Raw genomic sequence first — 23605 nt, forward strand, 5'->3', positions numbered from 1 at the left:
GGGATTGAACACACGTCCCCTGAATTGGAAGGTGAGTTCCTTACCACCGGACTTGCCAGGGAAGTCCCAGTTTCTCTCTTTATAGCTCCTCCCTCCCCTCCATTCTTTCTGATGAATTGCTTCTCTTATACCTTGAAGAAACTATAATATTTTGTAAGCTTTTTGTAAGCTTTCCATATTCAAAAGTCACATCTGTAACTCTAGCAGTCTCTTATTTTCCAGAATTGTGCCACTTCCTTTTCTTTTTTCTTATCTGCAATTTCTGAAATGATTCTTTCTCTCTCTCCCTCCTCTCCACTCTGTCCATTTAGTGACTCTCTTTTGCTTTGCACTGTATATTTGCTCGCTGTCTCCCTGATCCATGGTCACAGATAATTTTTTCAATGTGTGTACTGGCCCTATATTAAACGTCCACAAAAGAGAGCATGGGAGGGGCTTCCCTGGTGGCGCAGTGGTTTAGAGTCCGCCTGCCGATGCAGGGGACACGGGTTCGTGCCCCGGTCCGGGAAGATCCCACATGCCGCGGAGCAGCTGGGCCCGTGAGCCATGGCCGCTGAGCCTGCGCGTCCGGAGCCTGTGCTCCGCAACGGAAGAGGCCACAACAGTGAGAGGCCCGCGTACTGCCAAAAAAAAAAGAGAACATGGGAGAATGATATGCCATCTAGATTGTGTTCCAAGACTTGAAATCTTTATGTGGATTTATTCCTGGCAAATGATGAGAAAGTGTTCCTCACTGAGTTCAGGACAAGATCCTGAATGCCAGTCATATCATATCTCTTTGTTTCTTTTATTATTCAGTGGACACCTCAAGGATAAATTTCAAGTTTTGATACAGTTATGAAACTAATCTTTATAGTACAATTACGGACCGTATTTCTGTCTTTCGTCTGCTCTTCCAGCTGCCTTCTGGAGACCTCATGTTGCCTCTTCACATTGCAGAGCTATGGGCATTTCTATAGTGCACTCTTGTAGATGATGGTAGATAACACGGTATGTGAGAAATTCCTGATTCATGCAGAGACTCCATATCTCATGACACCATCTGGAATGTGGTTAATGTTTCCCTGAGAGAGCAGGATATACTTGAGAAATCATGATTGTGCCTCCGTAGGAAACCTACTTCTGGAGGTTCTCTGAGAATCCTCCTTTTGAAGTCCCATATGGGAGTAGCCTGCCAATTGTGTGGAATTCGGAATCTTTTCTTTAGTTGTGAAATGTGAACCCAATGAGTGACTCCCTGGAGTTTCACTGCTCCACTTGTCAACAGAACCCGAAGTGTCCCTTCCAAAGAGGTTCAAGAGTAGTTATTCTCTGATGTCTCTTCCAATAGATGAAATCTACTAGCTGAATATCACGAAGTAGCTGTTTAAAAGATATTTTCAGGAGGTGGCCTTAACGAGTTGGTGATTGGGACTGGGTGTAATACATGAGTTCATTGGAATATTTTGCCATGTCTGCATATAGCAGGGCAGAGTCTAGTATTGGAGGTGAAATCCCTAGACACATGGGCCTTCCAGTTAGTAATTCATAGGGGATAACTGATTTGTCAATGGACTACGTGAGTGTAAGGGCTAGTGGGAGTACCTTTGGTCAGGGAGCTCAAGAGTTTCTGAAAGTATTGTTGATTTTAATTTAAGAATGCCATTGATCCTTTTGACTTTTCCAGAAGATTGTCGATAACATGGACAGTGTAGTTTTTGAGTCAGGGGAAACACCTTACAGGGTTCTTTTACAATGGTTCCCATGTGACACAGTCACTTGATATAAACATTGGGATAACCCAAGTTGGAAACAAAATCAGTCAGCTTTTTTTTCAAGGACTGTAGCTTTTCAGCAGAGAAATGGTTTAATCCAGCCTGAAAACAGACAATAACTAAAACATAGTCAAATTGCATGGAGGGTAGAAGCTGGATACAATCCATCTGAAGGTGTTCAAATTCTTCTTGGTGGTGCCTGGGCAGGTAGGTCATGCATGCATCCCCCCATCACCGCCTGGGGACTGTCCACTGGGGATCAGAGCTTCGGTAAGAGCCAGCTGTAAACCCCATCCACCCCCTCACCCCAACCCCCAGCTCCAGTGGCACTCGGCCCCTCTCTCCAAAGGCACGGCTGTCCCTATGCCCCCCTCCCCTCAGGACGATCAAGACTCTAAGACTAGCTCCTCACTCCAAGCCCCTTCCCTAGGCCTACGAGCTATTAAACATCCTCCAACAGCCCCTGAGGCAGGTCTGCTCCCTCTCCCCATTTCGTACTGGGGGAAACTGAACCTGGGGTGGGGGTTAGAGGGAGAGTCTCTTGTTGCAACCCCCAGCAAGGGGTGGGGATCCAGGAATCAATCCCAAGCCCACAACCCAGTGTCTCAGGGAGTCTGACCCACTGTGTCCCCCTTCCCTCCTGGCCTGTTTCTACCCCAAGAAAGCCCCTCCTTCTGGTTCCCTCAGGCTCCTCTGAGTGTCCTTCTCAGCCTCCCCCCTCCCTGGGGTGCCCTCAGACCTTCTCCTCCCTGGATGCTGATGCCCCTGTAATAGTTTGCTAAGGTTGCCATAGCAAAGTACCGCAGACTGGGAAGCTTAAACAACAGACATTTTCTCACAAACATGGAGGCTAGAAATCTGAGATCAAGGGGTTGACAGCATCATTTTCTCCTGATGCTGCTCTCCTTGGCTTGTATATGGCCATCTTCCCCCTGTGTCTTTACATTGTCTTCCCTCTCTGTGTGTGTATCCTAACTTCCTCTTTTCTTTCTTTGGCTGCATTGGGTCTTAGTTGTGGCATACGGGACCTTTCGCTGCGGCACGCGGGCTCTTGGTTGTGGCGTGCAGGCTTCTCTAGTTGCAGTGCGTGGACTTCTCTCTAGTTGAGGCATGTGGGCTCAGTAGTTGCCCTGAGGCATATGGAATCTTAGTTCCCCAACCAGGGATTGAAACCGAGTCCCTGGCGTTGGAAGGCAGATTCTTAATCACTGGACAACCAGGGAAGTCCCTAACTTCCTCTTCCTTTAAGGACAACAGTCACGTTGGATTAGGGTCCACCCTAGCGACTTTATTTTACCTTTTTAAAGACCCTATTTCCAAATACAATGACATTCTGGGGTACTGGATGTTAAGACTTCAACATATGGATTTGGGGACATACAATTCAGCCCATAACTGCCTGCACCCTTTTTTTCATAGGGAGCTAACATTGAGGAGCTCTCCTGAGGAGTTCCTCATTTACCAGCCCCCAAATTATCCAGCAGAGGAAAAATTTATTACTTCCACTTCTCAAAGGAGGGAGCTGCAGCTGAGAGAGGATGACTTTGACAAGGGCACACATCTGACAAGTGGCTGAGTTAGGGAAGATTTAGTGAACACTGGTCTGATTCAACTCACCTACTTCCTTTGTTTTTTGTTTTTTTTAAGATTTTTAAATTTTTTATTTTTTTATTTTTGGTTGCGTTGGGTCTTCGTTGCTACATGCGGGCTTCCTCTAGTTGCGGCAAGCAGGGGCTACTCTTCATTGCAGTGCACGGGCTTCTCGTTGCGGTGGCTTCTCTTGTTGCAGAGCACGGGCCCTAGGCACGTGGGCTTCAGTAGTTGTGGCATGCGGGTTCAGTAGCTGTGGCTCGCGGGCTCCAGAGCACAGTCTCAGTAGTTGTGGTGCACGGGCTTAGTTGCTCCGCGGCATGTGGGATCTTCCTGGACCAGGGCTCAAACCCGTGTCCCTTGCATTGGCAGGCGGATTCTTAACCACTGTGCCACCAGGGAAGCCCTCACCTACTTACCTTGTATCCGCTCCCTGACAGAAACATCTGGGGACTCCAGCCACACCCCCAGATACCTCTCCTGTGAGATCATCTGCTGAGCACTGAACCATCACACCTTGACATTTCAACCTGAGGAACCCGGCCCCTTCCCCATGGGCATGCAGTGCCTTCCCTGCAAACTCACTTCTCTCCTGTGAATAGTATTCTCATGGACAGCAGCACCATCTCTCTGGTATCCCTAACAGGGTCATCAATGTCACCCCAAACACATCACTGGCCCTCACCTGAAATTAATATTGTAAATCAACTATAGTTCAAAAATATATATATGAAAATTTTTCACTTCCTAATCATTTCACATTTCATTATTTTCTATATTCTTGAGGTTATTTGTGGCTACTGAATTAGTATGGTGGAAATAGACTACATTGGTGTGCTACTGGCAACTTTTTCCAACTCCATGGTCAATGAGTTCATATTGACAGTTTTAAATTGGCCATTGATGGGAATATATACACCAGAGAAACTGGCAACACTACAAAGTATGGCTTGATTTATTGGGGTTTTTTGTTTTTTGCTTTTTGTTTTTTTTTGCTGTGAAGTTTGCAGGATCTCAATTCCCCTACCAGGGATTGAACCTGGGCCATGATGGTGAAAGTGCGGAGTTCTAACAACTGGACTGCCAGGGAACTCCCCTTTATTTATTGTATTGTTGAATATTTAGACTTAAAGTAATGGAAAATATATTAAAAATGCAGATTAAAATTAGCTGTAAGTTATACGTGGTCATTGCAATGTACCAAAGAAAATAAATAAATAAATAAATAAGGTAGGGTAGATATCTTCCAATATTCCAGAATAGTAAATACAATTATTCCTTAGTTAAGAAGTCACATCACTGAAGAATGAAGTTGCAACATAAGTCTTTATTGTTTCACTATCTTCTAATTGGTTAATGAAAAGAAAAATAGCCAAAATTCATTTTTAAAAAACAGGCAAAGGATATGAACATTCTTACCAGACATACAGGTGGCAAATTAACAAATGAAAAATGCTCAACATCATGAAACATCAGGGAAGTGGAACTAAAACTACAGTGAAATACTGTTACACACATTTATTAAAAGGGTCAAAATTGAACTTTGGCACAGTGGTTAAGAATCCACCTGCCAATGCAGGGGAAACAGGTTCGAGTCCTGGTCCAGGAAGATCCCACATGTCGCGGAGCAACTAAGCCCGTGTGCCACAACTACTGAACCTGCACTCTAAAGCCTGCAAGCCACAACTACTGAGCCCGTGTGCCACAACTACTGAAACCCACATGCCTAGAGCTCGTGCTCTGCAACGAGAAGCCACTGCAATGAGAAGCCCGTGCACTGCAACAAAGAGTAGCTCTAGCTCACTGCAACTAAAGAAAACCCGTGTGCAGCTACGAAGACCCAATGCAGCCAAAAATAAATTAGTTAATTAACTTTTTTTAAAAAAGCTTTAAAAAAAAAAGGGTCAAGGGGCTTCCCTGGTGGCACAGTGGTTAAGAGTCCACCTACCAATACAGGGGACACAGGTTCGATCCCTGGTCCGGGAAGATCCCACATGCCGTGGAACAACTAAGGCCGTGCGCCACAACACTAAGCCTTCGCTCTAGAGCCCGCAAGTGACAACTACTGAGCCTGTGTGCCACAACTACTGAAGCCCGCGTGCCTAGAGCTGGTGTTCTGCAAGAGAAGCCACGGCAATGAGAAGCCCGCACGATGAAGAGTAGTCCCGCAACTATAGAAAGCTTGTGCACAGCAATGAAGACCCAACGCATACAAAAAAAAAAAAAAAAAAGAAGGTCAAAATTTAAAAAGTCCCGCCATACACACCATTGGCAAAGATACGGAATAACTAGAAGTCTCTCACTGTTGGCAGGAATACAAAAGGGAACAATTGTGCTAGGTCACAGTTTGATTCTTCTTGAAAAGTTATACATTTATCTAACCTGTAACTAACGCGCTCTGAGGTATTAGCACAAGAGAAATGAAATATATCAGTATTGAAGAATTGTACTGAAATGTCTATAGCAATTTTGTTTGATATAGCCAAAAACTGGAAACAATTCAGATATCCAAAAAACAGATGAAGGAATAAACAAATTGTGATATATCCAAGTATATAGTGATATACTCCTCAACAACATAAAAGGAATGAACTACCCACATAAGAACCACTGCTGAATCTCAAAATAAATACACTGCCTGAGGAGGACACCCGGGGGAAAAAAGACTAAACATTTTATAATTCCATTCATATAAAGTTATAGAAAATACAAAATATTTTATTTTAGAGTAAATCAATGCTTGCCTGGGAGGCCAGGGAGGGTAGAGAGAAAGAGATTATTAAAGGGCATGAGGTAAATACTGGGTAATGCATAGCTTAATTATCATGATTGTTTGATGGTCTCATGGGTTTATATGAATGTCAAAACTTATCAAATCGTACAGTATAAATATGGACAATTTATTATTTTTTTTGTGGCTATTTTAAGTCTTTGTTGCTGCACATGGGCTTTCTTTAGTTGCCGTGAGTGGGGGCTACTCTTTGTTGCAGTGCACAGGCTTCTCATTGCAGTGGCTTCTCTTGTTGCAGAGCACGGGCTGTAGGTGTGTGGGCTTCAGTAGTTGTGGCACGTGGGCTCAGTAGTTGTGGCTCACGGGCTCTAGAGTGCAGGCTCAGTAGTCGTGGCACACGCGCTTAGCTGCTCCGTGGCATGTGGGATGTTCCCAGACCAGGCTCGAACCTGTTTCCCCTGCGTTGGCAGGCGGATTTTTAACCACTGCACCACCAGGTAAGTCCCAATTTATTGTTTATTAACTGTACCTAAAAAGCGTTAAGAAACAAAAAAATTCTTACTGTTTTAGAAAAATAAAGTTTAGCAAACCTATGTTAACACCACCATATCCATTGTAATGCCCTGGGATTGGTGCCTAGCCTCAGTAGTAGCAAATATTGGTGAGCAATGAAGACCATTTACAACTGACTCAGTAGGAATGCAGGCTGGGTCACAAAGGCCACATCATCGGAATAAGAGATCTTCCGTCATTCCCTCCCTGTTTCCCTGTCTGTGCAGCAATGGCCTTAAGGTGAACAGCCCAGAGAAGCTGGGCTGTTTATAGGAATCCATAAAACCATTAGATTATTTTCTGAGAAGGCCCTCAGCTATACAAGATACACAGTTCTGAAGGTCCTGAGAATTTCTGCAGTTTCTCATCCTTCAAAACCATGGTGCCTGGAACACTGTGGATACCCTTTTAAAAGAGGGATATTCCAGCCAGTTTGCTGCAGTCTCCTGTGATCTCTACTAATCAGCTGTTCCTGTAACTATTATCATTCCCCCTATAATCTTTCAACCAGGGATACTACCACACATGCAGAATTCTGGATGTTAGGGCACATGGCTCCGCTGCAGGATCTGGGGAACAGACTTCCCTCACTAGTGCTGAGCAGGATGTAATATCTCCTGTGAATAAGAGAACAATTTCATGTTCCCAGAATTACTGGAGGTTGTCACAACTGCTCCCTCCTCAGGATAAGCTCTGTCACCACAAAAAATACTAGCATTCAGCCTCCAAATTAGGACCAAGCAAGCAGGTCCAGACCTGCAGGAGCACTGCCACCATTCCATCCACCCATGAGGCACACGAGGGTCAGGATCCCACAAAATCTGTTTCTTTTATTCTGGCAGAACCCAGTTGTTTTCAAACTATCCCTTAAAGTGAACAGAACCCTTGAGATTAAAGGTGACGGAAACCTTAATGTCTTTGTTATAGCAGAAAACCAGAACAATGTAGGCAGCTGTTCCTGGGTCAGTGACTTGGAGGCTGGAAATTCCATCACAAGAGTCATGTGAGACCAACAAAATCCCCAGAAAAGGTAGTCCATCTTTACAAGTCACCAGCAGAGCTCAGATGGAGTCCTCTTGGTCACAACTGGGTCAAGCCCCTGCTCTAACTAATCAGAGAGAAAGGAGAGTACTCCAGCTTCTCATGAAGTCCCTGAGAGAATGAGAAGACACTGAGGTTTCCTGCCCCAAACACACTGGGGTGGGTACATGATGTACAATCTGGGCACCTGCCAGGTGGTGGAGGTGAATGGCTTCTGCCTTAGATCTGACAGGACAGTAATCTGATAAGAGCTCCAGTAACCTGGAAGGTTAAAACATGAAGTGCGCCTTCCACATATCTGAAATTTATGTTGATGTTTGGATGTATGAGGTTCACTTCAGGCAGACGGCACCCTCAAAAGGCACCTCCTTGAGTGTTGTTATACTGAAGGAGGACATATGACGTTTCTTCATGTCTAAGTTGCTTTTCCTGTGTGAATTTTGTGGTAATCAAGAAGGTAAGGCCTTTGGCTTATGGCTTCCTCACATTTAACACACCCATAAGGCCCAATCCTTTATGAACTCTGGTGTTGAGTGAGGTTGGAGCTGTGGCTAAAGGCGTTCCCACATTGGTCACACTTATAAGGTCTTTCTCCTGTGTGAACTCTCTGATGGTCACTGAAATTGGAGTTTCAAATATGTGGGGTTTTTAACACCAACCAATTCTCTGCACACGCCAACTGGGTGTCCTACAATTTAATTCAGTTCTGAAACTAGGTGCTCAGACTTAGCACAGACCCCACAGCTTAAGGGCTCCATCCTACAAGACTGCCCAATCCAAGGTGGATCCCTAGGTTACCCACACTTCTGTCCAAATTGACTACAAATCAGGGGGTTCCCATGACCACCCTAGCTCGGTTTTGATAATCTGCTAGAATAGCTCACGGAGCGCCAAGGAAACACTTTTACTTACTAATCTGTTTATTACAAAGGCTATTTCAAAGCATACAAATGAACAGGCCAGACAATGAAGTACAGAAGACAATGTCTAGGAAGGTCCCAAAGCAGAAGCTTCTGCCCTGAGAAGCTTGGTATGCGCACCCTCCTAGCCCATTGATGCATTCTTGCTTACCAACTAGGAAGTTCTCTTAACCCCATCCTTAAGGGGTTTTATGGAGGCTTTGTTATCTAGTCATGAGTGATTAAATCACTGACCATTGGAGTTTAACTGAAACTCCAGGTTCTCTTCCAGGAAGTGGGGAGAGAGAGGGCTGACAGTTCCAAATTCTAATCACAAAATTGGTTCCTCTAGCAACCAGTCACCAACCAGAGCTTTCTAGGAGCCTTTGAAGGGGTCTCCTCTTTATCATGCTCCAATATGAGAGGCTTGAAATGTTCTCTTCAAAATATCATCAGGTTATTCTTATCCGCCCAGAGTTTGGGAAACATAACTCCAGGCCACTCAATGTGATGATCTCACACTCAGTTTTGAACCACTGGTCATAAGAGAAAAAAACAGCATGAAAAGCTTCTCCAATTACAGGACAAATTCCACTTCACTCTGTTATCAAAGCTACAAAATATAGTAAATCCCACACAGTAGATTGTCCCAGGCCCCTTACATGTTTTTGAGTAAATCAGTAATCTGAGGTGGGCAGGAACATTAAGGGCATCATGCCTCACAGCAAGTTCTCACAAAAGGATTGCTCCAAGATACATAATTTTGTTTTGTTTTAATAGTATAAATGCTCTTACATATGGAGTCTCATCTCTTTTCCCTGCTTTTTTTTTTTAAATAAATTTTTTTATTTATTTACTTTTGGCTGCGTTGGGTCTTTGTTGCTGCGCTCATGCTTTCTATAGTTGCAGCGAGCGGGGGCTACTCTTCCTTGCAGTGAGCGGGCTTCTCATTGTGGTGGCTTCTCGTTGTGGAGTATGGGCTCTAGGCGCACGGGCTTCAGCAGTTGTGGCATGCGGGTTCATTAGTTGTGGCTCGTGGGCTCTAGAACACAGCAGGCTCAGTAGTTGTGACACACGGGCTTAGCTGCTCCGCGGCATGTGGGATCATCCCGGACCAGGGCTCGAACCCGTGTCCCCTGCACTGGCAGGTGGATTCTTAACCACTGCGCCACCAGGTAAGTCCTCCAAGATACACAGTTAAGTGAGAAAAGCAAAGTGCATATCTTTATATGAAATATGACTTTATTTTTACTAAGAAAAGCAGCTTGTATAGGACTATATTTTAACATATAGATAACACACAGATAGAAATCCATGTGCAGAAGCAATCCTAAACTGATCCTATACTACAAGCTTTGTTTTTCCTCCAAGAGGTTTAATTATCTGACACTTATGACATTCTATTTTATAATTGTATATAGTGTAGGACATCTTCATAAACACTACAAAACATTTTATACTTTTCTTATATTAGGAATCAAATATGTACTGATCCAGTTTTTTTTCCAACTTCAGCTAAAAAATCCTACATATTTAGACAGAACACCTGTAAATTGCAAGAAATGCAGGTATATGTCTCTGCAGAATACACAGCAGAATGATACATATTTCTTGAGCATGTATCATTATCACTTGGAAGCTTGTTAAAACACAAATTCTTTGGTCTGGCCCACAGAGTGCCTCATTCAGGTCTGGGTTCAGAATTGAGCATGTGCATTTTTTTCCTCTTTTTTTTGTGGTACTCTCACTGTTGTGGCCTCTCCCATTGTGGCCTCTCCCGTTGTGGAGCACAGGCTCCGGACACACAGGCCCAGCGGCCACGGCTCACGGGTCCAGCCGCTCCGCGATATTTGGCATCCTCCTGGACCAGGGCACGAACCCGTGTCCCCTGTATCAGCAGGTGGACTCTCAACCACTGCGCCACCAGGGAAGCCCCATGTGCATTTTTAATGAGTCCCCTGGTGACACTGATGGTGAAGGTCCTGGGATCAAAGTCTGAAAATCAGGGTTCTAGGAAAGGTGAGCATGCCTGGTTTCAGGCCCCAGTTCAACATAGTGGAAATTTTCAAGCTCTGAGAGGCAGAGCCAAGACTTTCTACCCACATGCCCTGAGTGTCTCTGCAGTGAGCAAAGGAGAGGAATGGCCAGCTGGGCTGGTGTCCTTCACTCTGCACTGCTGAGGAGACCTGTGAAGCCTCCACCCACTGAACAGCCTGGTCACCTGCTTCTTCTCCCCAAAATTTATTGCAGAAGTACCCAGCGGGCTCATCTCTTACGTCCTTCAAGTGTTTTCTCAAAGGCCCTCTTATTAAAAATATTTCCCTTTCTGTGCTGTGTAATATTATACTCCATACTGTACTTCTCAGGATACTCACCTTGCCTTCTTCTCCCAATTTGTCTGCCACATTATAACATATTATACAATTAGTCTTTTCTGTTTCTGGTCTTTCTTCCTTGAGTACAATGTAATTCCTATGAATTCAGGGTTCTTTGTCTCTGTTATGACCCAATGTCTCCCATGTACCTACAGTAAATACCTAAAACCAACTGTTTGCTCATTGATCATTAGTGAGACCAGGGACTAAATATGACATCTCAGCTTCCCTGTATATTTTTACAACTCTGGTTACTCTGAATGTCTCCTTTAACTCTCTCCTTCCATGCTGGTATTGCTCAAAAATTTCAAGAATAAAAGAATCAGGACTTCCCTGGTGGCTCAGTGGTTAAGAATCTACCTGCCAGTGCAGGGGACACAGGTTTGATCCCTGGTCCGGGAAGACCCCACATGCCATGGAGCAACTAAGCCCATGCGCCACAACTACTGAGCCTGCATGCTGCAACTACTGAAGCCCATGCTCCTAGAGCCCGTGCTCCGAAACAAAGAGAAGCCACTGCAATGAGAAGCTCACACACTGCAACGAAGATTAGCCCCCGCTCACCGCAACTAGAGAAAGCCCACACACAGCAACGAAGACCTAACACAGACAAAGAATTAATTAATTAATTAAAAAAAAGAATAATGGTAGTATTTAAAAAAAGAATGAAGAAGAGTCATATTTTGGAGATAAAACCTTCAGAGTGACCATTCTAGTCATGTAGTCATAGGCTCAGCTTAATTCTATGTCTTCTCAGACATCACATCTAAAACTCTGAGGCCTGACCTTTTTCCATCATCCACTGATGTTTCACCAAAACTATTTCTGCTACTACTTTGAATCACTACATAGACATTATGAATAGCTGTTTGTAATTTGCATTTTACAACTATTTTTCTGAGATAACATCAGTTCTTCATGCAAACAGTCCCTGCATCAAAAAAGAAATGATAATCATTTCCCAGCAATGAAATCGTAAATTTAAGATACTCCCAGTATCTCCAGGGCAAGAGTACCCTTTGTATACATCCTCCAACTGTGAACACTGCAGCCATTGTACAGTAAAAGTAGCATGTTTCTCATTGTCCTCTTTTTGAGATTGATGGTAGATTCCTAAAAGGAACTGAATATATGTCAGTGTATCAAGTAAGAGATATTAAATGGTTAAAAGTGTTGTTCAATGTATTAGACAGAATAATTGACTCTAAAGGCAGGAGAGATGTTTTCTTTGGAAACCACAGACTGATCTGTTAAAGAAAAATTACTCAGACGCTTGTAAAAAAGTTGGGATTTGTAGCCAAGGAGGAAGGGCGGTGGCGTCAGTGGATAAAAAATTACTAAGAGAGCAGGGAAATTCTTCCTAAACTGACCTAAACAATTCTTCCAGAAGGTGTAGGTCAGTGTGATCAGTTATTACCTGTGTGATGGTGAGGGATGAGGAAATTTCATCAGATATCAGTGGCTATCAGACATTTAGGATGGGAAATTCTTGCCAAACCCACTTAGCAGAATTCTTGCTCTTCAGGACAAGGCCCAAAGACTGGGTCTAATAAAATAAAAAATAAAATAAAATAAATAAAGAAAAAAAGCTTAGAGGGTCATGACTAAAGTTTAGTCAAGGAGAGGCTCTGTTAGATCTATTTTTGTACTCCTGATTGAGGGTGGCCCAATATACTTCCTCTGTCTTCCTTGACAGAACACGATCTGGAGTATTTTCTCTCTTGCCCCTGACCAAATGTACATAGACTGGAAAACTAACTTTATGCTTTGGAGTGCATGAATTTGAATTGAAATAAGATAATGTTTATTAGCTTCCGCTAACAAACACATTTTGTGTCTGATTCTATAAAAATATGTTCGTTTGGTTTTGTAGCCTTTGGGGGCATCTGAAATTGTTTGTTTGAATCTCTCTTCCCCACCCTCCCTCACCGCACCCCCACCCCACCCCCACCCCCGTGCCGTGCCCCGCGGCTTGCGGGATTTTAGTTTCCCCACCAGGGATTGAACCCGTGCCCTCAGCAGTGAAAGCCAGAGTCCTAACAACTGGACCTCCAGGGAATTCCCTGAAATAGTATTTTTAGCTTCTGGGAGCATGCCAATCTTCACCGAGTACGAAATTATATGTCTCCAAACACTTGGGTGATCAGTTGCAGAGAGCATTTGGCAAAAATAGGATCATGATACCTTTAAAGGTGGGGTGAAGCTCACCTGGATATATCTTTTCCCAACTCCCCTCCTGGCAAAGCTAGTCCTTTCTAGCAGGAAGTCCAGTCTCCTCAGTGTGTGGATCTGTTGGGACTACATTACCCAGAATGCTCAGTATCGAGCGGCAGGAACGCTACCCAATGAACACTTAGAGACAGGAGGCCGCATGATGTCAGGGCGGAACTTCTGGCTTCCTTTTCACAGCGGCCATGTTAGCTACTCTTGGTTTTGTTTGACCAGTGTGAGAGATTTGGGAATTGTGGGTCCATCTCGAGGTGACGGAATTGAGAAGGTCCGAGAGGAGGGGCTGTCTCCGCGGCATAGAGGCGGGTCTGAAATTCGGCGACGCCGCCCGGGGGCCCCGTGCCAGGCCCAGGAGAGGGTCCGCCGTCCCTGCGTCCCGCCTCTCCCGGCCCCGCTCCGCCCACAGAGTCCGATGGCGGCGGCGGCGCTGAGGAACCTGCCTCAGGTAAACGCTCGTCCTCCGGCCCTCACCGCCCTCACCGCGCCAGACTAAAGCCCCGAGTGCGGGGCGCTTGCTCACGTGCCCGCAGCCCAGGCCGCGGTGTCCGGGATGGTGGTGGGGCGTGGGCAAGGGTGACAGGCGGAGGGACACCTGTTAAAAGGAGAACCGATCACTGAGGAACAGGTTGAATAGCTACCCTGAGTCCCAGTCTTCAAGGTCAGGCAGGGGTATAGGGAGGTCTGAGCCCATCGAACCCCGTCATAGACTCATTCCTCAAGACTTGGCTTTTTCCATGTTTCCCACGGCTGCAGAGGCGCTTTTTGGAAACAACACAGCCAAGTGGAGGGTGCCCCATTCCCTCACTGTCTCTGACCTCCACCCACATGTTCTCTGGATTGTGGTTTCTTGCGACTCGTAAGTGCCGTGCCCCCAGTTTGGGGTCTGGAAGCCCTGGAGAAACCCTAAGGCCAGGGTTATGTGAAGGTGTTTCCGTTTCTGGCAACCATTGTAAACAGGTGTGAAAAGTTATTCTAGAAACTGGTAGCACATGCTTGAGGTAAAACTTAACTGGGAATTTCCAGGAAAGGAAAAGTCCCCTTTCTTTCAGGTGGGAATAAAGATCAGGGGACAGTAATTAGGACTGGAATGACTGCTGAGAAGTTGGTGATTGATGGGAGGTTTCGATCAGAGGAGGGAGGTAGTATTACCAACGTCTTAACTGGCTACATCTGGCTGTTGCATGAAGTATAGACTGTGGGTTAGAGGCAGGAGTAAGGAAGATGGGTTTGGAGGCTACTGCCATAATCCAGGTGAGAGTCAGTGGACCAGAGTCATGGTTTAGGAGGTATGATTGGATTCTGGATGTGTGTTTTTAAAAGTGACAACTATATTTTCTGATGTGAACCATGAGGGAGTAAAACAGGACTCAGGGATATTCCTAGGGTTGTTTTTTTTGTTTGTTTGTTTGTTTTGTCTTTTTAGCAGGTGTGGGAATAGAAGCTCTATCAACAGAGATGAGGAAGTTGGTAGTAGGAGTAATATTCCCCAGAGATATCAGGAGCTTCTGAGATGTTTCCTAGAGCATTAAGTGGAAGCATTAAGTGAGCAGCTAAATACACAGCTCTGGAAGTCTGGGGTGTGGGACAGTGAGGTGGTGACCACCATAGGCATGGGCTGTGGGATCCAGTCTCAAGGATTATGCGTACTTGAAGAGGGAGTATGCTTGATGACCCCAGGGCCCTGGTATTGAGACTTTTGTGACCTTGGCCACACCAGTGGAATAGTCTGGCATGAGTGTGTGGATCCCTCTATGCCAGGTCCACAGCTTAGATACCTACTTGCCAACATACCTCTTGTTGATGGCTGGTTCCAGTGATCAATGGGACCGTTTGAAGACAGTGGCACCAATGGTGCCAGGGCCTGGTTTCTCCTCTGAGTTGGAGAGCTTGGGAGGAGGGTGGGCATGGGGCATGGATTGTTGTCCCTGAGAAAGGGGCTGTTTGTGGTTTCATCTGTCTCCATCTTGCCAGGGCAGTGTGACCTTTGAGGATGTGGCCGTGTACTTCTCCTGGGAGGAATGGGATCTCCTTGATGATGCTCAGAGATGCCTGTACCACAACGTGATGCTGGAGAACTTGGCACTTATAACTTCCTTGGGTAAGGCTGTCAAACCTGCCTCTGTGCCTTGAACTAGTCTCTGCCCTTCCTTTTTTCCCCAGGAGCAGTCTGTCCTCACATCAGGACCACGGGCACTGTTTCCTTCCTTAGTTCCCTGGGTTGGTGCTGTGGTTCGTTGGGCTGAGGTTTGTGCACTTCCCTCTCCTTCCTTTAGCATGCCCAACATTATCTTCCCTGTTGACTTAACAGTTCTTTTTTTATTATTATTCTTTTTAAAAAATTCTTTATTTTCCATTATGGTTATCATAGGATATCGAATCCCTTGCTTCTTGTATCATCAAGGTGCCATGTATTTGATCAGTGAGGGAGTGGGATTGGGTTGGAGAGCCCACAGAGGTTCACAGTATGTATATGAATCAAGCAAGATGACTCAGAGGGAGCCTGGTCCTGCATAGTAGCACATAGAGGGCATGATGACAATGCCGTATTCAAATCATGCCAGAAACTTACTGTGTTTGACCAGAATTTTGATGCCAGTGACCACACTTCATTTCTGTCTTCCTTCCCCTTTCTTGACACTTGGCCAATTCGTCATCTCTATTGTCACTGCTACTCTTAATTTCCAACCTGAGGTTAACCTCACATCTCTCGACTCCTCTCTCACCCGTTTTTCTCACTACTCCAACTGCAGTGCTTTCTGCATTGGCCCCTATGTATTCTTTTTTTTTTTAACTTTAAAAAATTTATTTATTTATTTATTTTTGGCTGTGTCAGGTCTTCGTTGTGGCGCACGGGCTTCTCTCTAGTTGCGGCGGCACATGGGTTTCTCTCTAGTTGTGACGTGTGGGTTTTCTCTCTCTCATTGAGACGCGCAAGCTCAGTAGTTGTGGTGTGTGAGCTTCTTTGCTCCGTGGCATGTGGTATCTTAGTTCCCCGACCAGGAATAGAACCTGGGTCCCCTGCATTGAAAGGCAATTCTTTACCACTGGACCACCAGGGAAGTCCCCCTATGTATTGTTTCATGAGGTGTGCACACATTCTTAAACAGTCCTTAAAGACTAGCTGCCCTACTATAGTCGTATTTTCTTGGGTCTTGGCACAACCCTTTTATACAGTGTTCATGTGTCACCAGCAGACAAGTTCCTTTTCAAAGTTCTTTGTAGAAGAAGGAATTGCATACCCTGTCTCTTCTTTTTGTGTCCACCACAAGGTTGTGTCCTTCACCTCATGAGACCTCTCCCATTCTGTGATCTTTATAGCTCAGTAGTGCTAAGCAGCCCCATCCTCAACTGGAACCAACTCCTTGCTCCTGCAAACAATCCCATGGACAGGTTCCTAGGTTTGTTACACACACTTTTGTAGTAGCTGTCCCCTCTGACCAAAGTCAATGTGCACTTCACCAGCATTACTTGCTTTCAGGTTGTTGGCATGGAGCAGAGGATGAAGAGGCACCTCCTGAACAGAGCATTTCTGTAAATAGAATGTCACAGGTCAGTACTCCCAAGGCAGGTGTGTCCACCCAAAAGGCCCATTTTTGTGAGATATGCGGCCCGGACTTGGGAGACATTTTGCACTTGACTGAGCACCAGAGGCAGAAACTGTATGATATTGGGGCATGGGAGCAGCAGTTGTATTTCAGTGCAAAAATTCAGCACCAAAAGCAGAACATTGGCGAGAAATGCTTCAGAAGCAACATGGACAGAGCCTCATTTATGAAAGACTGCAAATTTTTTGTGTCAGGGAAGTCCCTTTCCCATGGGGAATCCACATACACCAGGGAGAAGTCAAACAGGGGAACTGAGTGTGGAGCTGCCTTTCACAGGGGGAAAACTCATTATAACTCTGGAGAATGTACTGAAGACTTTAGTTGCAAACACATGCTTTTTCAGCACCAAAGAGTCCCCACTAGAGAAAAATGCTACATGTGCAGCGAATGTGGGAAATCTTTTAGCAAAAGCTACAGCCTCAATGACCATTGGAGAGTTCATACTGGGGAAAAGCCTTATGAGTGTGGGGAATGTGGGAAAACCTTTAGGCAAAGCTCTAGCCTCATTCAACACCGGAGAGTTCACACTGGAGTGAGGCCTCATGAGTGTGACGAATGTGGAAAATCATTTAGCAACAAATCCAACCTCATTAAACATCGGAGAATTCATACTGGGGAAAGGCCATATGAGTGTAGTGAATGTGGGAAATCCTTTAGTGAAAGCTCTGCACTCCTTCAACACCGGAGTGTTCACACTGGAGAAAGACCTTATGAGTGCAGTGAGTGTGGGAAATTCTTTACCTACCACTCCAGTCTTATAAAACACCAGAGAGTTCACTCTGGATCAAGGCCTTATGAGTGCAGTGAATGCAGAAAATCCTTTACTCAAAACTCTAGCCTCATTGAACACCATAGAGTTCATAGTGGAGAAAGGCCTTATAAGTGCAGCGAATGTGGGAAATCTTTTAGCCAAAGCTCTGCACTTCTGCAACATCGGAGAGTTCACACTGGAGAAAGGCCTTATGAGTGCAGCGAATGTGGGAAATTCTTTACTTACAGCTCCAGTCTCTTGAAACACCAGAGAGTTCACACTGGATCAAGGCCTTATGAGTGTAGTGAATGTGGGAAATCCTTTACTCAAAACTCCAGCCTCATTAAACACAGGAGAATTCACACTGGAGAAAAGCCTTATGAGTGCAGCGAATGTGGGAAATCTTTTAGCCATAGCTCCAGCCTCATTAAACACCGAAGAGTTCACACTGGTTAAAGGCCTGATGAGTGCAGTGAATGTGGGAAATCCTTTACCCATAGGTCCAACTTCAGTGACCACTAGAGTGTTCATATTGGAGAAAGGCTTTATGTGCACTTGAATGTGGGAAATTCATCTCCAGACTCCTAAAACACCATAGTGTCACATTGGAGCAAAGCCTTATGAGTATGGCAGATGGGGAAAATCCTTTGGCCAAAGTCTAGCCTCAGTACACTCCAGAGAATTCACAGTGGAGAAAGGCCTTATAACTTATAAATTCAGTGAGTGTGAGAAAGCCTTCCGCTGAAGAACATACCTCATGGGATACCACAGATTTCAAATGGGAGAACTACCTTCAATGTGCAGGTATATATGATTTCTTTGTTCAGTGCAACAACACAGGAGGAGATCCCTTATGAAGATGCCATTTGCCTGTATTGAACCAGATACATCCAAACATCCACTTAAATTCCAGGTATGTGGGAGCTGCATTGCACTTTTTAACCTGTCCAGGGCCCTTGCCAGATTTATGTCACCGCCAGTTCTGTAGCAGAAGTCATTTCACCTCTAACCACCTGGCAGATGCCCATAGTGTGCAACATTCACCCAACCTAGGAAGGAAACCCCAGTGCTCTCCCACTTGTGGGATGATTCATGAGTAGCTTGAACACTTAGTCTTTCCCAGTTTTTTTTCCTCCCTTATGAGTTAAATCATGGACCTTACCCAGTTTTGGCCTAGAGGACTCCGTTGGTGATTTGAAAAGATGGACTACATTTTTCAGTAATATTATTGATCTCATGAGACTCTAGTGATGGGATTTTCCAGCCTCCAAGTCACCAGCCTGGGGAACAGTCTGCCTCCCATTGCTCTTGTTTGTATAATAATAAAGGTCTTATTGTTTAAGACACCATTAATCTTAGGGGTTCTGTTCACTGTATGGGGTGGTTTGTTGTAAACTGGGTTTGTTGGCTTGAGATGAACTGCTCTGGTCAGGATCCCAAACTGTGTGCCTCGGCAGGGACAGTATGATGACAGAATATGCCTCTCCAGTTTTGGCCTAGGTTGCATTGCTGCTCAAAACCTTCAAGGAAAGACTGCAGGGCTTTGTGGTGTTAATTTTTAGATGGCATGCCATGATGTTTTGTAAGTTCAGAGTTCAAACTGAGGAGGGGGCTGTTTCTGGTTGCTGTGACAACCTTTAGTGCTTTTGAGAGCAACATAAACTTATTCTCTTGTTCACAGGCGATATTTCATCATGCTCAGCACTGTTGAGGGAAATCTGTTCCCCAGGTCCTGCAGCAGAGCTATGTGCCCTGATGTCCTGAATTCTGTAGGGTAACAGCAATGATTTTAAGATTAAAGGGGCCAGGGAAGTGATAATTGTTACAGAAACACTGGATTAATAGAGAGTGGAGGAGACTACAACATAATGGTTAGAATGTGCCTCTTTTAAAAGGTCACTCACGACGTTTAGTCGCTATGGTTGTGAAGGATGAGCAGGTACAGAAATTCTCAGGACGTCCAGAACTGTATATCCTGTGTAGCTGAAGACCTTATCAAAACGTTTTGTGGGGCTTCCCTGGTGGCGCAGTGGTTGGGAGTCTGCCTGCTGATGCAGGGGATGCAGGTTCGTGTCCCGGTCCAGGAGGATCCCACATGCTGTGGAGTGGCTGGGCCTGTGAGCCATGGCCGCTGGGCCTGTGCGTCCAGAGCCTGTGCTCCGCAACAGGAGAGGCCACAGCAGTGAGAGGCCCGCGTACCAAAAAAAAAAAAAAAAAGTTTTGTGGATCCCTGAGGCTTCTCTGGGCTGTTCATCTAAGGCCATTGCTGTGCAAACAGGAAAACAAGGATAGAGAGAAGAGAGATTCTTAGTCTAGTGATATGGTATTTTTGACCCATCCAGTATCCCTGTTGAATGAAGTGGAAATAGTCTTTGTTTCCACTTCAAAAATTTCTCACTTATTTCTGCTGCCCCTGAGGCAAGTGCTGAACCTGCCCATTGAGACAGTATGGTTGCCAAAACTGATTTTCTAGAGTAGGAAATCCAGAATTTTAAGTTGAATCATATTTTTAAAGTTTTAATAAGTATAAATTATATGCAGTAAATATCTATATTTAAACTATAAAATTTGATAAATTTTGATATCTATATAAATCCATGAAACCATCAATCATTATAATAAACGTTTCTGTCACCTCTATACTTACCTTTAATAATCCTTTAATAACCTCTTTGTCCTCCAAGCAGCCATTGATTTGCTTTTCATTATAACAAATTAGTTTGCATTTTCTAGAATTTTATATGATTGAAATCATAAAGTCTTTTCTTTTTTTTCCTTGGGTGCCCTCATGTGGCATATTTATTTTGCAGTTCATGGTGCTTACATGAGTAGTTCATCCTTTTTATGTTATTGAAAAGTGTGTTGTATTGCTATAGCACTATTTATTTATTTATTCATCTGTTTATGGATGTTCTAATTGTTTCCAGTTTTGGCTATTGCAAATAAAAGTGGTACAGAAATTGGATACAGTTCTTCATATTGACATATTTCCTTTCTCTTGTGTTAACACATCAAAATGCAATACCTGAATCATAGTGTAGGTAATATATAACTTTTAAAATTTATTTTATTTATTTTCTTTGGCTTCATTTGGCCTTCATTGCTGTGTGGGCTTTCTCTAGTTGCAGCGAGTAGGGGCTACTCTTCCTTGCGGTGAGCGGACTTCTCATTGCGGTGGCTTCCCTTTGTTGCAGAGCACAGGCTCTAGGGCACGTGGGCTTCAGTAGCTGCAGCACATGGGCTTAGTAGTTGTGGCTCACTGGCTTTAGAGCGCAGGCCCAGTAGTTGTGGCACATGGGCTTAGTTGCTCTGCGGCATGTGGGATCTTCCTGGACCAGAGCTCAAACCTGTGTCCCCTGCATTGGAAGGTGGATTCTTAACAACTGTACCACCAGGGAAGGCCCTATAAAACTTTTTAAGAAACACCAAATTGTCCTCTAAAATGATTGTTTCCTTTTGTATGCCTATTAGCAGTGTATGAGAGTTCCAGTTCTCCCATATTCTTGCTAAAGTGGATATGGTGAGCTTTTAAAATTTTGACTTTTTTAGTAAATATATAGCATTATGTCACTGTGGTTTTAGTTGCATTTCCCTGATATTTCATGATGTTGAGCATAGCTTGTGTACAGGAAATATGGAAGAAGAGTGAGCATGTTAAACATTTTGAAAGACTCAATAAACCAAATTTAGATTGTGGCAAATTCTAATGAACAAATGGCTTAGCAGCTTCATCAAGTGAATAATATGAATTAAAAAATGGTAAGTGGTACATAGGGGTTAAAAAACATGCAAGACACACCTAATTATTGCCTAAGATAAATTTTGTATCCACATTGCAATCAATCTGCATCAAATAATACAGTTGACAAAATTCAGCACTTACAACAGTTTATCATAATTTTAAGTATTTTGATTTTTTGCAACAAAGTTATTGGAGTTATATAAGGACCTTTACATTTTAGAAACACATCCTGAAGGGGTTATATGTGAATTTACATGATGTCTGTGATTATAAATAAACCACTAAGTGCATTGGGATATAGAGAATAAGAACAACCATGAAATAATAATGACAGAATCATTACTTCTTACTAGTCTTTTCCATTTTGGGATATATTTGAAAATAGCCATTACAAAGGGTAGAGTATGTGCAGGTAGGGTAATTTCATATGGTGAGAAGGATAAATTTAAAAGGCCAGGAGGAAACTTTTAGTTTTGATACTCTAAGTGGATATTTTAAATATGAGCAGTTTAAGTCAATCATGTCTGAACTAAACTGTTTAAAAAACAAATCTTCAAAACTTGTCACTCCCTAATCTTTTTGTTTTCATTTTCATAGATACTTTTGTATGTGTGTCTGTGTGGCCATATTCCATTTTATTTGATCTGATATAGAAAATCCTACATAGGTTTTTGTTTTGTTTTGTTTTTTTGCGGTACGTGGGCCTCTAACTGTTGTGGCCTCTCCCGTTGCGGAGCACAGGCTCCAGACGAGCAGGCTCAGTGGCCATGGCCCACGGGCCCAGCCGCTCCGCGGCATGTGGGATCTTTCTGGACTGGGGCACGACCCCGTGTCCCCTGCATCAGCAGGCAGACTCTCAACCACTGCATCACCAGGGAAGCCCCTACATAGGTTTTTAGGGTATTTGTAACTTTAAAATAGAAAGAAACAATTAGCATTATCCATAGAAATTTAGAACAGGAAAAAACCTTAGATGTCATGAGACCCATTTTTCTTCTTTTGCAGATAAGTAAATTAGGGCCCAGGAAGTGGAAGTGAGTGACTTGCACAGCTAGTTAGTAGCAGGATTGGAAGTAAACCCAGGTTTAGTAACACTTTGGTCCAATGTTTTGTTTTGTTTCATATTTACATTTTTAATTTTTTTACTTAAAAACTTTATTTTTTAAGAGCAGTTTTAAGTTCATAACAAAATTAAGAGGAAGGTGCCCTGCCCCTACACATTCATCACCTCCTTCATTATCACCATCCCCTACCAGAGTGGTACTTTTGTTATAATCTTATAATCGATGAACCTACATTGATACATTTTTGTCACCCAGAGTCTATATAGTTCATATTAGGATTTACTGCTGGTGGTGTATGTTCTGAGTTTGAACAAATTTATAATGATATGTTGCATCACTATAGTGTCACACAGAGTAGATTCACTGCCCTAAAATTCCTCTATTCTGTGTATTGATCCCTGCTTTGTCCCCACATTACCTGGGAACCACTGATCTTTTTTTACTATCTCCATAGTTTTGCCTTTTCCAGAATGCCATGTAGTTGGAATCATACGGTATATAGCTTTTTCAGATTGGCTGTTTTCACTTAGTAACATGCACTTAAGGTTCCTCCATGTCTTCTTATGGCCTGATAGTACATTTCTTTTTTAAAACTGAATGATATTCCATTGTCTGGATATGCCACCATTTATACATTCACCTACTGAAGGAGACATCTTGGTTGTTTCCAAGTTTTGGCAATATGAATAAAGCTACTATAAACAATTATGTACAGGTTTTTGTGTGAACATAAGTTTTTGACTCCTTTGGGTACATACCAAGGAGCACAATTGCTGATAAGAGTATGTTTGTTTTCTAGGAAACTGCCAATGTCTCTTCCAAAGTGTCTGCAGTATTCTCACCAGCAATGAATGAGAGTTTCTGTTGTTACACATCCTCACCAGCATTTGGTGTTTTCAGTGTTCTAGATTTTGGATTCTAATAGATGTGTAGTGGTAGTTCATTGTTGAGGATTTTTGCATCAATGTTCATGAGCAATATTGGTCTGAAATTTTCTTGTAATGTCTTTTGTTTTGGTATTAGGGTAATGCTAGTCTCTGAAAATGAGTTAGGAATTATTCCCTCTGCTTCTAGCCTCTGAAACAGGTAGTAGAGAATTGGTATAATTTCTTCCTTAAATGTTCACTAGACTACACCAGTGAACCCATTTCAGTATGGTGTACTCTGTTTGGAGAGGTTGTTAATTACTGATTCAATTTCTTCTGTTGCTTTATCTTTTTCTTTTTCTGTTATTCCTGTTACTCATAATTTATAGCTTTTGTAGTTGTCTAA

At 43.7% G+C, this 23605-nt stretch overlaps 1 pseudogene; it reads left to right on the forward strand.

The window, feature by feature from the left end:
• LOC101337981 (uncharacterized) overlaps positions 1-20492 on the forward strand; it is a 56057-nt pseudogene extending 35565 nt beyond the window's left edge.
• Positions 20493-23605: the final 3113 nt, after the last annotated feature.

The sequence above is a fragment of the Tursiops truncatus genome, chromosome 19 (genome assembly GCF_011762595.2).
Source record: "Tursiops truncatus isolate mTurTru1 chromosome 19, mTurTru1.mat.Y, whole genome shotgun sequence".
Classification (NCBI taxonomy): Eukaryota; Metazoa; Chordata; class Mammalia; order Artiodactyla; family Delphinidae; genus Tursiops; species Tursiops truncatus.